A 17230-nucleotide genomic window follows, 5' to 3' on the forward strand; every position below is an offset into this window, starting at 1 on the left:
ACATGTTGCCATTGAGTCTATTCTGACTTGAGTCTATTTTGATTCAGGGAGACCGCCTGTGTGTCAGAGTAGAACTGTGCTCCACAGGGTTTTCAATGGCTGATTTTTTGGAAGTAGATCTTCAGGCCTTTCTTCTGAGGTCCCTGTGGATGGACTCAAATTTGCAACCATTTGGTTAGTATTTTGTTATTGTTCTTAGGTACAGTTGAGTTGATTTCTGCACATAGCCACTAAGAATGTGTAAATATTGTCCTATCAGAGGAACTAAGTAGCGCAATGGTTAAGCGCTGGGCTGCTAACCAAAAGGTTGGCGGTTTGAACCCCCCATGGCTCTGCTGGAGATAAGACCTAGCCATCTACTCCCATAAAGATTACAGCCTAAGAAACCCGATGGCGGCAGTTCTACCATGTCCTATAGGCCCACTTTGAGTTGGAATTGACTTGATAGCACACAACAACAGCAATATGGAAGTAAGTAAATAGGAGGAAAAAAACCTCACAAATTATTCTTATACGACACTGCTGTTCCTATTAGACTTATCCTTATAAGCTCATGGTTGTCAGTGGTTTAAGTTTCTCCATTGCAAAGTAGGAAGAGCTTTGTCAAACAGCTATATAGCGTTTTGAAGATACTTAATAAAATTCAATCGCTGATGGACATAAATTTATCCAAATAGCAAAATTACCAACAGCAGTGTTATTTTTCATTATGCTTTTAATTAAGAAATTCCTTGGACTTAGTGAGGACCATATAAGAGTACCTGGGTGGCAAAAATGGTTTGTGCTCAACTACTAACCTAGGGATTGGTGTTTCGAATTTACCCAGCAGTAACGTGGAAGAAAGTTTCGACAATCTACCTCTGATTACAGCCAAGAAAACCCTATGTAGGAGTACATGCTGGATTTCAGGTGTGCTTGATCTGCCTGCATTGGTTTCATAGTTCAGCCTAGGCGATAATAAGCTGTCAAAAGTGTTTAAAAATTAGAACTTGTTTCTCCTCTCCAGGCAGTTTGCCAAGAGCCATATTAATGAAATTTAGCATTGTTTAAATAAAATGATTTGGCATATCTCACTACACAGGACAGGAGTATACATTTCTTTCTGGAGAATTTATTATTAGAGAAGGACATCAAGAGACAGAAAACAAAGATAAATGTTTGAACATTTTTAGTGCTTTAGTTATTCATTTTATATTGACCTGCGTTTTATAATACCATTTTGGCTTCTTTTTAATTAATAAAATATTGCTTAATAAAATAAAGGTGGGAAAGTTACATATTTGAAGACAAAAATCACAAAGTTCTGGAGTCAAGTTCTACAATTTTCTGTGAACGGTAATTTATTTTCAAGTAGGGAAGCTTCTATTTAAGTTATCTCATAATTATATCCTTTCCCTTTACTAATATTTCCTCAAATCATTCAAAATCTAAATATCACTGTAAATATAATTTATTGTTGGATAATTTTATAATTTTTAGTCAAAACTAGAACCCTGCTAAGTACTTGTGAGGAATATATTATCTCGGCCTTGCAATAATTAAGAAAAAAATCAAGCTAGCAATAAAGCCACAAATAACCCAGTTTCACTAACCTCAAGACTACATCTCTCTTTCTTAGCTTCAAATGTTCTTAGTTCAAGAACATTTTCCTTTTATTAGGAAACAATAAAGATTTTGAGGTTTACAAAATTGTGTGTATTCTAACTTGGTGACTTACCACCTTATCCTAGAATTATTTAGGATGTTGGTGTGATCGTCTCAATCAGATTCTGCCATTTAGATTTCTAAGTTGCAGGTTCTTCGTTTATTTAATTAAAAATGTTTGTCAATGACTTTGCTCTAAGAAATTAGCTCTTCTTTTCTTCCATGTTATTCCTGTTGAAAAATAATATTGTGACAGTCAAAATTTTACAAACTTACCTAATTAAAATGTTTTCTGTTATCATTAATTAATATTCATTCTATTATTTGAAGCCTCAAAGAATTGAATGTCATGAGTAAGGGATTTGGTGGAAGAATTCTTTAGACTCCTGAGTTGTGATTTGGCAATACACAGATTGTAGGAATGTGCAGAATTGGAGACTCAATAATTCCGTTTGACTTATAGTATCACTATACCCATTTAATTTAAAGGGATAATGAATTTAATTCAAGTAAAATAAGAATCAGTTCCAACATGATGCTGTTTCCTTTCCATCTCATGATCTGTAGCATTGTTGAATAAATTATCTTGGATTTATTTTAAATGTTGGTTCACTTTCAGTGAGCAAACTGCTTCACTGATATAACAATTAGAGGCTATAGATTGCAACTATTCTATCCTTTTAAAATATGTGTGATTATTTTTCATATTCCTTGATTCAATAAATAAAAAAAATCTTAGTGTATCATGAATAACTTTATTTTTTTTGGTAATAACATAAATTCATAAAACTCTATTTTGGGGGTTATTATCTGAGAAAAAACAAACAAGAAAGAAGGACAATGTATAAAGCTTGCTGTTGCTTACAAAGAGGGAAAATTCATACTGAGAAAACTTGAAATTTGCAAGAATTAGAGAGAAATAAAATAAAGCTGAAGTCACTCTTTTAAGGTACAATTATTTTGAAGGAATAAAACTCGTGTCTGATTTTAACTGCATAGTCTAAGAAAATGGAAAATCTTGTTCTCTCAGTATACTTTTTGAACGTTTTTACTTCTGTAAAGTTCAATATGTGAGAAATTGCTTCTGCTTTAACAGTTTAGTAAGCTGGTGCATCGTGATGCTTGGTAAATCTATGAATGACTTGCATGGTTTTCAATTGATGTAACTGTTTTCTGTAATGATTAAAACTACTGTTGGAAAAAGTATTTCTTGGACCATATTCTTCAAAACTGTTTTTTATAGGATTTAATGTGTATTAGTATTGGAACTCTCCATCTCTGCAAATAGGAAGGCTGAAAAAGTTGTGAAACATAAAAGAAAGAATGTCTTATCTCAAATTTTCATAAGGAAGTGCAAAGCAAAAGTGAGAGATGGGTATGGAATCTTCAAGCAAAACTGTTGTGTTTCATTAGGCTTTAAAGGGTATCTTTTATTCCTTTTTGAACATACTTTCTGGTTGGTTATATAATATCCTTGTCATTTAGAGTTTAAAAAAAAAAAAAAGATAATATTTTGACATAGTGCCAAACATCTGGATTGAAAAGAAAACATCTGCACAATCATTTGTTTCTTATTATTTTAGTGCTTTGATGAAATATCTATATGATTATGTGAATCTTTCATCTGAACTCAATATTTTAATGTTGATATAGCTTAAACTGTCATACTAAATCCTAGTGGTTAGGCTAACTACAAATAAATATTTCATTAGTGTAAGCTTCTTATGCTTTTCTTAGATTGAGTCAGTTTCCTCAAAGTAAATGATATCAGTACTTTTCTTAATGTTTCTGTCAACTCTTTAATCATGATTAAAGAACAACACTGAAAATATTATATCTCTATCTAAACAAGGGAGAATTGTGTCTTGAGCTCTTATAAATAGGACTAACCATTGCAATAATATTTGGTGAAAGTCTTTGTGGAGTCATTTAGTAGATAAAGAAGGTAGGAGACAATAACAAGGACATGTATAGCTAACAAATTTACTCCTTATATATAACTTCTCAAGAAATTGAGAAGAAATTTGGAAGACAGCTTCCTGGCCAATTGACTGGAAGAGATCCATATTTGTGCCCATTCCAAAGAAAGGTGATCCAACAGAATGCTAAAATTATCGGACAATATCATTAATATTACACATAAGTAAAATTTTGCTGAAGATCATTCAAAAGTGATTGCAGCAGTACATTGACAGGGAACTGCCAGAAGTTCAAGCTGGATTCAGAAGAGGATGTGGAACAAGGGATATCATTGTTGATGTCAGATGAATCTTGGCTGAAAGCCGAGAATACCAGAAAGATGTTTACCTGTGTTCTATTGACTATGCAAAGGCATTTGACTGTGTGAATCATGACAGATAATGGATAACATTGCAAAGAATGGAAATTCTAGGACATTTAATTGTGCTCATGTGGAACCTGTACATAAACCAAGGGGCAGTCGTTCGAACAGAACAAGGGGATACCGTGTGTTTTAAAGTCAGGAAAGGTGTGCGTCAGGGTTGTATTCTTTCACCATACTTATTCAATCTGTACGCTGAGCAAATAATCTGAGAAGCTGGACTATATGAAGAAGAATGTGGCATCAGGATTGGAAGAAGACTCATTAACAACCTGTGATATGCAGATGACACAACCTTGCTTGCAGAAAGTGAAGAGGACTTGGAGCACTTATTGATGAAGATCAAAGACTACATCATTCAGTATGGATTGCACCTCGGCATAAATAAAACAAAAATCCTCACAACTGGACCAATAAACAACACCATGATAAACGAAGAAAAGATTGAAGTTGTCAAGGACTTCATTTTACTTGGATCCACAATCAATGCCCACGGAAGCAGTGTTCAAGAAATCAAATGACCTATTACGCTGGGAAATCTGCAGCAAAAGACCTCTTTAAAGTGTCGAAAAGCAAATATATCACTTTGAGGACTAAAGTGCCCCTGACCCAACCATGATATTTTCAATCGCCTCATATGCAGATGATAGCTGGACAATGAATAAGGAAGTCCAAAGAAGAAGTGATGCCTTTGAATTATGGTGTTGACAAAGAATATTGAATATACCACAGACTACCAGAAGAATGAGCAAATCTGTCTTGGAAGAAGTATAGCTGTAATGTTCCTTAGGAGCAAGGATGGTGAGGCTATCTTACCTACTTTGTATATGTTATCAAGAGGGACCAGTCTCTTGAGAAGGACATCATGCTTGGTAAAGTGGAGGATCAGTGAAAAAAGAGGAAGACCCTCAATGAGATGGATTGACACAGTGGCTGCAACAATGGGCTCAAACATAATAATTGTGAGGATGGAGCAGGACTAGACAGTGTTTCATCCTGTTGTACATAGGGTTGCTATGATTTGGAACTGACTCTATGGCACCTAACAACAAACAACACCAACAACAAATATCACTTCTCAAGAAAAGGCAGAAACTGACATTTCTTTCTTTCTTTTTTTTAGGTAAAATAATTCATAGAGTAAAAAATATCAGAGATATAAAGAATGGAAGTTTATTTTAATGTTTTTTTATTTATCAGGGAAACAGTAAACATGTCGTACATGATAGCTTATATATATTTCAAAGTTTATTGCTGTGTGTTAGTGTAAACTATTAGCCATCTTTAATGCATTTTTTAATGAAGGTTCTGGCATTGTTGTTAGGTGCTGTTGAGTTGGTTCTGACTCATAGCAACCTGTGTACAACAGAACAAAACACTGCCTGGTCCTGCGCTGTCCTCATGATCCTTGATATGCTTGAGCCCATTGTTGCAGCCCGGAAGGTCCTAGGCAACTTTAAAAAAATGCTCTTTATCATTGTAGTCAATAATTGTTCTATAATATGTCCCACAGCGTGTGAACCAAGTCAACAGAACATTGTTTAGTGTTTTTATTTGCAGCGAAGTCTTTGAAAAGGAACCTGCTTTAAGTAAAGTCAGCCAACTAAAATGGAGATGGGCTGGGTGTGGGTTTGGTTAGGGAGCCCTGGTGGGACAGGGGTTAAGCACTTGGCTGCTAACTGAAAGGTCAGAGGTTCAAATCCACCAGCTGCTCCACAGAAGAAAGATTTGGCAGTCTGCTTCTGTAAAAATTAACAGCCTTGGAAACTATGGGGCAGTTCTGCTCTGTCCTGTACGGTCACTATGAGTCAGATCGACCCTATGGAAACAGGTACAGCTTTGGGTGGAAGTGGTTGTCAGAAGTTGGTGTATAAAGGAAAGGGAGTTGGATGAAAGGGGACTATTTTTGGTAGAGAGAGTGTGTTCAGGTTCAACCACAAGCTCACTTAAAGTCCCAAAGCGATACTGAAATAAGTTTTAGTGTCCTGAGCTGAATAGTTTGGCTCTTTGGGAGTAAGACAAAGAAGAAAGATTTCAACTAAAGGGTGAGAAAATAAAAGCGGGAAAAAGCAGAAGGGTTTTGAGTCATTGTAATGCTCATTTTCAAGTTTCAGCTCAGAGGCTGATTTGCCTAAGAGACAAGAGACATGGGTGCTGGGCAGAGTCTTGAAGAGTGCACAACACCAGCTCTGGGGCAGCAGCTCTGGTTCAGGCCAGGAAATTCCACTGTTTATGTAGACATTTGCTCTGGATATTTCGACGTCATCTGAAAGTTAATGCGTCGGCAGCTAACCCATAGTTACAAAATAGATCCCAACTTTCTTCACATTTCCATAAATGTCATGCCTTCCTTCTTTTACTGAAAGAATATATAACCAGGACTGTCATCTGTAATTCCTCTTTCTCTGCTCCTCCACATCCAATCCATCAGCAAGTCCTGTTGATTCTACTTCCAATGTATTATCTTGAATCTTTTGAAATCTCTCCATTTCCACTGTTACCATACTCTAAGCCACCATTCTCTCTTGCCTAGTTTACTGCAGTAAACTCTTAACTAGTCCCCCTGTTTTTAATCTAATCCCAAATAAATTCAATCTCCATAATGCAAACAGAAATCATGATAAATCTAAATCAGATCATGTCACACACTTGATTCTTAATACAAGTAGAATTTAAAAAAAAAAAAAAAACCTACTTACTCGGTCTACATAATTTAATTTGGCCCCTGACTACCTTCTCAAGTTTATTTGCAATTAGTTCACTAAGCTTCAGCCTCACTGATCCTCCTGTTTGTTGTTCCCACTTCAGTGTCTGTGCCGTTGAATTCAATGAGTTCAGTGAGAAGAGAACGCTCTTCTCTCAGACATTTAACATGGCTGACTCTTTCTTGCCAAAGGCAGTCCATGATCAAGCGATTTATAGTATCCACTTTCAAATCATTCCATCATATTACGTTGTCCTGATTTATTTTCTTATAGCACTTTTTTCTTTATTGTATAGTTTTTCTCCTTCATCTTGAATATAAATCCTACAAGAGCAGGAACTTGTCTGTCTTGATCTTTCCTATGACCCCAGGGATTAAAACAGCTCCTGGAATGTAGAGGTCCCTGAGGTCCCTGGGTGGTGCAACCTGTTAAGTACTTGACTACTAACTGAAAGGTTGGACGTTCAAACCCATCCAGAGGTGCCTTGGAAGAAAGGCCTGGCCATTTGCTTCTAAAAGGTCATAGCCATAAAGCTCTATGGAACACAAGTCTACTCTGCAACACATGGATCAACTGTTTCTTTTATGTTATTTTTGCTTCTGGAATGTAGATTAATGAATTTGGTTCTCACTGAGTAATTCTAAATTGAATAAATGGAGAATTGAATGGTGCTGGGCTGGGCACGTAGAAAAAGGATGGAAGCATTTTGTGCAGTGTCTCAAAAAGGAATCATCCTCCATCCTTTCTTACCTAAACTAAGTGGAAACATTTCTTTTGAATAGGAATTAGGTAATAATTGGCCCAGTTTCTTACAGAATATCCTTTGGATGATATATTTCAGGGGAAATGCTAAGGACATAAAACTGGAACTCTTGCTCTGCAAGAGTACTCGAGAGACTCATACCTTTAGATTTGACTTATTCTTAAATATCTTAGAGTTTGGTGTGAGAAGAAAGTTCCTAGCTGCTCATCAGGCAACAACTTCTTGTGCCCATGAGAATCATTTTTGCAGATTAAAGCAGCCACACTGGGATGTGGGACTATGACCTTAATGTAGCTGGGAAGTAATCCACTGACCTCCATTATGCCTATACTAAGGTTTCGTTCCCTCTTTGGTGACTTAGAATTAAAAACTGATTGCATCTGTTCTGTCTGATAGTTCTACTAAGTGAGAAAAAGGAAAAATAATCACTCTATAATATAATTTTAAAACCAAAAAAAAATCAAACCTGTTGCTGTTAAGTCGATTCTGACTCATGGAGACCCCGTGTGTTACAGAGTAGAACTGCTCCATAGAAGCAGATTGCCAGGTCTTTCTCCTGTAGTGCTGCTGGGTGGGTTTAAACAGCCAACTTTTTGGTTACTAGTCAACTGCAAACTGTTCTCACCACCTAGGGGCTTTGTTGTTGTTGTTGTTGTTAGGTGTCGTTGAGTTGGTTCAGACTCACAGCAACCTAATTTGTAACACAATAAATTGTTTTCTGGTCTTGTGCCATCTTCACAATCAGTTATGTTTGAGCCCATTGTTGCAACCACTGTGTCAGTCCATCTCATTGAGGGTCTTCCTTTTTTTCGCTGACCCTGTACTTAATTTTTTTTTTTTTAATCCACCGAGGTGGCATGATGTCCTTCTCCAGGGACTGGACCCTCCTGATAACTTGTCTAAAGTAAGGGAGATGAAGTCTTGCCACCCTCACTTCTAAGGAACATTCTGGCTATACTTCTTCCAAGACAGATTTGTTCATTCTTCTGGCAATCTAAGGTATATTCAATATTCTTTGGCAACACCATTATTCAAATGTATCAGTTCTTCTTCAGTCTTTCTTATTCATTGTCCAGCTTTTGCATACATGTGAATCGATTGAAAATACCATGGCTTGAGTCAGGCACACATTAGTCCTCAAAGTGACATCTTTGCTTTTTAAGACCAAAGACTTATTCATTGAAAATACTTTTTTTTCAACAACATAAATGATGACTATACATATGACCTTTTCCGTATGGAATACACAGCGTTCTACATCTGTAGAGAGAGACCATGGAGAAACTCAATATCATCAGTTAGAACAAGACCAGGAGCCAACTGTAGAACAGACTATCAATTGCTCATACAAAAGTTCAAGTTGAAGTTGAAGAAAATTAAAACTAGTCCACAAGAGCCAAAGCATGACCTTGAGTATATCTCACTGAATTTAGAGGCCATCTCAAGAATAAGTTTGACACATTGAACATTAATGACCAAAGACAAGAAGAGTTGTGGTATGACATCAAAGACATTATACATGATGAAAGCAAAAGATCATTGAAAAGACAAGAAAAAAGAAAAGACCAAAATGGATGTCAGAAGAGACTCTGAAACTTGCTCTTAAAAATAGAGTAGCTAAAGGGAACATAGAAATGAAGTAAAAGAGCTGAATAGAAGATTTCAAAAGTCGGCTTGGGAAGACAAAGTATAAGAGACTTAGCTAGTATTAAAATACTGATAAATCAGTTTTCTAAGATTATGTGTAACATTTATGAAAGTACTTGCCAAATTTTTTCCAATCTAAATACTTATGGTTGGACATAGTTGACTGATCAGAATACAAAGGCCAAAGATTTTGATCAGCTGTGGCAGTTTGCTATTATAAGCATTTGCTTATCCATATAGTTCTTGTATTGAAAATTCTTGAATTCTGTATGCTATAAATTCCATATCTTGTGTGATTTACTACCTTCACACCGTAAGTTTTTTTTTTTTTTTGATCCACTGAGGTGCATGTTGCTTACAAAGTCAGTGGTATATTAAAGAACAGCACTGAGAAAGGCTTGAATTATAGTTCTTATCTTTTCTCCAATTGGGTGCTGAATGTTTTCTACATCCAGAAAGACTGTTTCATTAACTGGCAGAAAATTTGGGTGAAGATAAACATCTGTGATTCTTTCTTCTTCTTCCTTCTTAAAATTTTCTTAAACTTAGTAATAGAAGCAAAAAAAAAAAAAAAAAGCCCAAATAGGAAAATGATCAGCCTTGGGATAAATGTGAAGTATACCACATCGGGATAACCAGGGATTGTCCTCTGTGAGTCTAATGTAGATTCTAATCCCATTCTTATCCATAACTCTTGCTAGGTGAAAGACATTTAAACTACAGATTTGATGGGCAATTTTGAGCATGGTTGTTTCTTTCAGATTCATTGTATTCACTTCTCAGCAACCATAGATCACTAGAATCATAATCTGTGCCAAAGCTTTTTCTGGGTATAAGATGACATCAAACCCACTAGTAAGAAATATTGTGGTATCTCATCTTTAAAGTCCACGTGAGAAGCAATTGCACAGCTTCTTTGGTAATACATCATAGCATACAGCTTCAATGTCAGAACATTTTTCTTGATAGTTCACGCTTCCTTTTCTGTTATTAGGGTTCACTTTGGAGATTATTATTTTTTTTCTTTTTGGTAACCTCAAGGTTAAATTTTCAAGACAAAATTTTTGCACTTTATTTTGATAACTACTCAACAAATCCAAATAGTAAGGAAGGCAAATAGAAACCACACATTTTAATCCTACAAAGCTTTTTTAAGTATTACTCTGCACAGTGGTCTACTGTGACTATTCATATTTGATTTTGTTGATTTTAGTCTCAAAACCTCCAGATAATTGGAGCCCTGACCAGGTACAAGACCATTGATCTGCTGCATTTCCTATTCTCTACTTGGGATCAAGGTCCTACAGTAGGTCCCTTTGCCTGAAATTGTGCAGTGGCTTAGCCTTCAGCTACGTTGTTTGATTACATTTCTATTTTGGCAGGAGGTGGGGTGGCGGTGATGAGGGTTATAGCAACAGTTTTCAGACTTGTATTTCTACATGAAAGAGAATAAAAATTTTATTTCAGCAAATATTTAGAGCAACAAGTACGTACTGGGTGCTGTACTCAGCACGGGTATAGAATGTAAAAAACAACAGACGGGTTTAGAATTCTTAGTTGTAAACAACAGACATTGGCTAACTCCTGCAGAAAGAAGCTCTTGGGTAAGGATATGGAGATTTCCCCAACTAAATAAAAACTGGAAGAACAGGCAAGAATCATGGGCAGGAACAAGTATCTTATAGATGATTGTGGGAAAGATACGGTAACCAAGAACACAAAAAATATCAATATATAATTATAATGTGATTCTGGTGCTGTTCAAAAAATAGAGTTCTGAAATAGAGAATAATAATGTGTGGATAGAATGCTGAGACTGGAAGGATGAAAAGAAACCTGTCATAAGAAAACGGAGTATATGGACATTGTTTTTCCCTCACTTGTGTCATCAGCCTCCTACAATCTGCTCTAGAGAGTTCTATGTCAACCTGAACTTGAAGAGTGATAGATTGATTCAGAGACAGGCACATGATACTATGAGGGTAAATTCTGAAATTTCGTTCAAAGGATTAGGAAGGAGAAAGTCTCTTCACTGAGGCTGTTGTATTGACAGAATGTACATGACCTAGCAACCCGTTGCCATTGAGTCAATCCGGACTCATAGTGACCTTATAGGACAGAGTAGAACTGCCCCATAGGGTTTCCAGGGCTGTAATCTTTACGGAAGCAGACTGCCACATCTTTCTACTGCAGAGTGGCTCGTGGGTTCAAACCACTGACCTTTCGGTTAGCAGCTGAGTGCTTAACCAATACACTGGAGCTAGTAGAAATGAAAATAACAGTTGATGTGTCTGTGTAGTGGCAATGCACATAGGGAGAAGTGGTCAAATTTAAGTTATAAATGAGAGGAACTGTTGACGGATTACATACTAGTTTTAATAGTGAAACCTTCACTTCTTGATGGAGAACTTTTATTTATGTGCATGATATTTCTATATTATTCAATACTGTTTTGACTACAAATGGCAGAAATCTAATTAAAATTAGATAAAGAAGAAAAACATATATATCTGGGAAACCCAAGGGTAGATTAGGGCTTTAGGCACTAATGTGTCCAAGCCCATAGACAATTTAATTTTCTATCAATCTATGATCTGTTTTCGTCCTTTAAAAAAAATGTGCTGCTCCCCTTCCTTCAAGGGTCAGTGTCTTAGCTCCCTAGGGCTACCACAACAAAATGCCACATACTGGATGGTTCATGAGAACAGAGATTTATTATCTCACAGTTCTGGGGGCCAGTAGTTCAGATTCAAGGTGTCAGCAGGGCCGTGTTTTCTCTGAAAGCTCTTGAAAAAGATCCTTTCTTGTGTCTCATTTTCTGTTAGCCCAGACGTTCCTTCTCTTGCAGCCGTAACATAAGTCTGTGGTCACATAGCCGTGCTCCCTCTCTCTTTTTCTCTGACCTCTTCTATAAGGATGCTACTCATCTAGGATTAGAATCTACCCTACTCTCTTATGACCTCATGTTAATTTAACTGATAACATCTTCAGAAACACTACTTCCAAATAAGGTCACATTCACAGGTACCAGTGTCTAGGATTTCAGCATATCTTTTTAGGACACATAATTCCATTCATAACAGTCAGGAGACATGATCTCAGGCAGTCCCATGTAAACAACACCAGAGGAATTAAAGAGAAATTTCTTCACCCCCAATCCACAAATGGAGTCTCTGAGAAGGATTCTGATAAGCTCTTCTTGGGTGTCTTGTGCAGCAATGATCAGTCATCATGTCTAAGGCCTGATGCATAGGCTTACTTCTACAGGGGTCAGCAGTGGTTATGTAAGCAGAGAAAGTTTATTGTGCATATCAAAACAAACCAACGAACAAGAAAACCATGGCATATAATTATATAAAATAACCTGTGAAAAGACAAAAACAATTCCCGACTTCAAGCAGCTGATTTGGTGCTCACAGCTACATCTTAGTATTCTCCTGTTAAACATTAACCATTTTATAGAAAATCAACATCAGACAAGGCTACTTTTTGACCATGATGGATCAAAAACAATCAAAACCACTGTGTAATCATGTCTGAATGCAGACAAAACATGCACACTGTCCAAGCTGCAAAACTGACCAAACAGACCCCTATCCTGGCTAACGTAAGTAGTTGCTACTTCTTCACCAATTAATGCTTTAGCCAGGGTCTAGTTTTCTTCTTGTAGGTAAGATTTATTATGCTACCTAATCATAGAATCACCTGCCTTTTCAGATAGCTTCCAATTCAGGGCCAAGATCCACTTTCTTAAATTCTTCCTCAAAATCACCTAACACAAGCCCAAATCCTATAAAAAGTCCTTTCTAACACCCTCTTACTGAGCTACCCTATGCATCCTCATGACATGTGTTCTCCCTCACTGCAGCAAGTAAAACTCTACTCGTTCAACTAGAGCTTTAGTCCGAGTCGTCTTTGGCCAGATGTCATTGACTCCAAGATTTTTATCATTAATAAAACCAAACAAAAATAGCAACAACGACAACAACTTCACTCAAGTTTAAGAGGAATGACCAGTAGCAACCTATAAACTTCATCCAGTCCTATTGCCTTTCTCCATTTTTTCATTTCAAGCAGTAATGTAAAATACAACAATGGTTGAGAGTCTACAGAGAAGTGATCACTATGATATCAAGTGTGACGATGCACTTGAACTTGTGTGAGATGTCACGTCACTTGTAGTGTTCTACATACATTGGCTGGCTTCCCTGTGACACAAAGCCTGTCCCAATTCTTTGATGAATGAGGAAGCCATTTAGCTATCAATCTGACAACATAATGCCATCAGGATTCTTTCGGCTCTCTCTGACTTCAGTCATTCATGGTTTTCTCCAGATTTTTCTCTAGGACTATTCCAGCCAAAAATTGGCCATAGCACTGAAAAAGAAATCACTTGCTTGTGGCTATCTTCTGTCCATTAAGGCAGGTTGAAGCTGCGGAAAAGATTAAGTATTCTTTTTCCCCTTGGAAGTAGGATGAACAAATGCAGAGTGGTCTCTGTTGAATTTGTTGCTCCTTCTTCTATGTTCTTTTAGCAACCAGATATGCCTGAATTGTACCCTGATTATATGATTTGCATGAATTTCTGCCTGTCTCTAGAGGAAGAGAATATGCATTATTCAACTATAAGTTCTCAATAACTAGCATTATTCCTTATATAATGTGGGTTCTTACTAAATGTTTGTTGAATGAATGAATGAATGCTATCATAAATAAACTTCACTGGGTTGCCATTTCTCCAAAAACAATCCACACTCTTTATAATGGCCTTCACAGCCTGTCATGATCTTCTTACAAACCCTCCAACTTCATCTTATGCCTTGTTGCTCACACTCTCTGCGTGGACTTTTAAAAATGCACCAAACTATTTCCAACATCCTGGACTTTGTTCTTGCAGTTTCTTCAGCTGGAATGACCATCCTCAGTGATTCATAATCAATCTCCTTCTTATTCTCAAGTTTCAGCTCAAATGTCTTCTTTTCAGGGTAATCTTCTCCAATTCTATTGCTGTTGAGTCAATTCCGACTTACGGCAACCCCATGTGTTACAGAGTAGAACTGCTCCATAGAATTCTCTTGGCTGTAAACCTTATGGAAGCAGATCGCCAGGTATTTCTTCTGTGGTGCTACTGGGTGGGTTCAAACAGTCGACCTTTAGGTTAATAAACCAAAAAAAAAAAAAAAAAAAAATCCTAACTGGTTGTCATTGAGTCCGACGCATAGCGATCCTATAGGACAGAGTAGAACTGCCCCATAGGGTTTCCAAGGAGCAGCTGGTGGATTTGAACTGTTGACCTTTTGATTAGCAGCCAAACTCTTAACTACCATGCCACCAGGGCTCCTTTTAGGTTAATAGTAGAGTGTAAACCATTTGCGCCCTCCAGGGAACATAATTCTCTGATACTCATTTACATACCATATGTATTTCCTTTTTTAGAATCTGTTCCAATATCTGGCTTTTGTGTTTACTGATTTATTATCTTATGAACTGTCTGTCTTCTCACTGGAATGTGAGTTCCACGTGGACAGGGATTATCTTTATTTAGCTCATGCAAAGCTCTATCTCCAGTGCCTCCCACAGGGATTAAGATTTAGTAGGTCCTCAACTAATGTTTATTGAATTCATGCATAAAAGAGTGTGTGAGGAATTATTTTGTAACTCTCCTAAGAAATTCATCTCCTTGTGGGTAGAAATAAAAATAAGCACGGATAATTATAATACTTGGAGAAAAGACATTAAAAACGTTAAGAGATAATGGTAGTTCAGAGACTGGGAGTTCCTTGATGCAGAGATATGAGAGGAGACTGTAAGAGCTGGTAGCATTTAAGTTAGGGCCTTGAAGGGTAGTTAGGATTTTGAAGTGGCGATCAGGAAGCGGTAAAACCATATAGAAGGAATAGTGTTCAAAACCAGGGCTTGGGAAGGATGATGACTCTATTTTGGCTGTAGCATGAACTTCACTAATGGAATTATGGGGGCAAGAGTTAGGAAGGAAAATTGGTGCCAGACTGTGAAGTTTGAAAGGCCTGGTAAGACTGGATTCTATGATGTAGGTTGAGTTTGACTTTGAGCCAAAGGATAATTTAATTAGAGTTGTTTCTTTAGGTTGACTAATCTGAAAGTAGCAAGTAGAAGGATTTTTAAAGGGGTGAAACTGTTAGGAAAACAACTGGGAGGTTATTGCCTGAAACAGTGCAGGTGGAACGTTGTGTGGACCTGAACTATGGTGTTGGAAGTGGGAATAGAAGGAAGATGGTGAGTGCAAGAGACAATTTAAAGATACATTGAGCACTCATTGTATTCGGTAGGATATATAGAATTGCACTAGCTACTTATTCTTTAATAATTGCCTGTATATAAAACTTCTGACTGGGACAATTAGGTCTTTGATTGAGAAAACCTGTACTCTGAGACTAAAATTTCAGAGATTGAAACTTGAAGTCTACAGAGTGCAAAGAAATACACTAACTTTACCATTGCAGAGAAATATTCATAGTATTGCAAGGCGAACTGGCCAGATGCAATTAGTAGTGGATCACAGTTGGGGATTCATACTGGGACAAAATGTCATACTGATCATGGCTAAATATAAGATTCCAACTCTTTTCATAATAGAGTCACTATTTGGGGGTAAGGGCTTTAAAGTCTCATTTTGGTCTTGTTGAGCCAGTTTTACTTAAGGGAAATAAGCAGTAACATTGTTTAAATGGAATCAACATTGATATGTCACTACTACAAATGCATATTAAAATGTTTCATAATTATTGCTATTAATCTATTATTGATGAGCAGATTCTAGCTCACATTTGAGGACAGCCTACACATGGTCTCTGTTTTTAATTCATAAATAAAAGGTTTCATGGGGCCATCTTTACTTAGTGAGTCTGAAAGTAACTGAATCAGATCTTAATCAAGAAGGAATATTTTCTTTTAGGAATGCTAATATCTTATCAATATTAGAATAAGTAAAGCATTTATTCAAGTAATTATTTATTGTGCCTAATTTTATAAAGAATAAATATTGCAACAATAAACTCTTCTGGTGGGATAAATATCTGCCTTGTACATTTAAAGTTTAATTTACTATTATTTCAGTAATAATAAAAAGGCAGTGTGAAATATATTCAAATCCTAATTAGGTTACTCTTTACTCTCTTTAATCTTTGATTTGGCTGGCATCTTCACGTTTTGGACCGATTTTTATTTGCTACCCGCATCCAGTATTTAATTTAAATTGCTTTATCAACTATGCATACATTTTAATCAACTCCTGTTCCATGTTGGAGTATAATTCGATCCTATTCAATAATTCACTTTGTCATTAAATTCACCTCTCAGTGGTGTTGCCTGTTAAATATGGTGTTTTGGAGAAAATCCATATTACTGAACATTCATTGGTGACATGAATTATCTTCCGAAGATGGTGTCGTGATTCAATGCCATAAGTTATTTGGACGGCTCTTACGGTAACTCTGTTTTACTCTGTAACACCTCATAACTCAGGGCTGTCAGCTGAAAAGACTGGGAGGAAGTCCCCAGATCCTTTATGCCCTCTTCCATTAGTCCTTGTTCTGTTTTCTCCTAGGAGAGAGAAGCTCCATCACAGCAGTAACTGGGGAAATTTCCCTTTGAATCATACGGCTTATTCTCTGAATTGTTTAAATATAGTTAAATAAACCTCTTAGAAGAAGAAAAAATTTTGATCCTTTCGGGACCTCTTGTATTTATCTTCCAACTTTCTGGAATAAACAATTTTATTAAGACATCCTCACTTCTCCATGTTCCCTTTGGGGCAAAAGGCTTATTTGCCACTTGATGAGGTCACCCAAGAACTGCCTGGGTGTATGCCACGTCATTACGGTTGTGCTGTGTTAGAAATAACAGGTGAAAGTGGGAGAGGGGAAGTCTTACAGTTAGGATTTAGACCTGATATAATTATCCGTCATTTAGGACAAATGCCAGAAGATGGCAGTCCTATTTGTTCAGGACTTTATAAATCTTGCAAGACCCTTGAGTCCTCTTTGGTTTCCGCATGATCATAGCTCATGAAGAAACCCAGAAATTAGTTTTTGTTACTATAGAAACCAACTGGAATGATGGATTCTTTTTTTCTTTTTAAACAAACAGTCT

The sequence above is a fragment of the Trichechus manatus genome, unplaced genomic scaffold (genome assembly GCF_000243295.1).
Source record: "Trichechus manatus latirostris isolate Lorelei unplaced genomic scaffold, TriManLat1.0 scaffold00002, whole genome shotgun sequence".
Taxonomy (NCBI): Eukaryota; Metazoa; Chordata; class Mammalia; order Sirenia; family Trichechidae; genus Trichechus; species Trichechus manatus.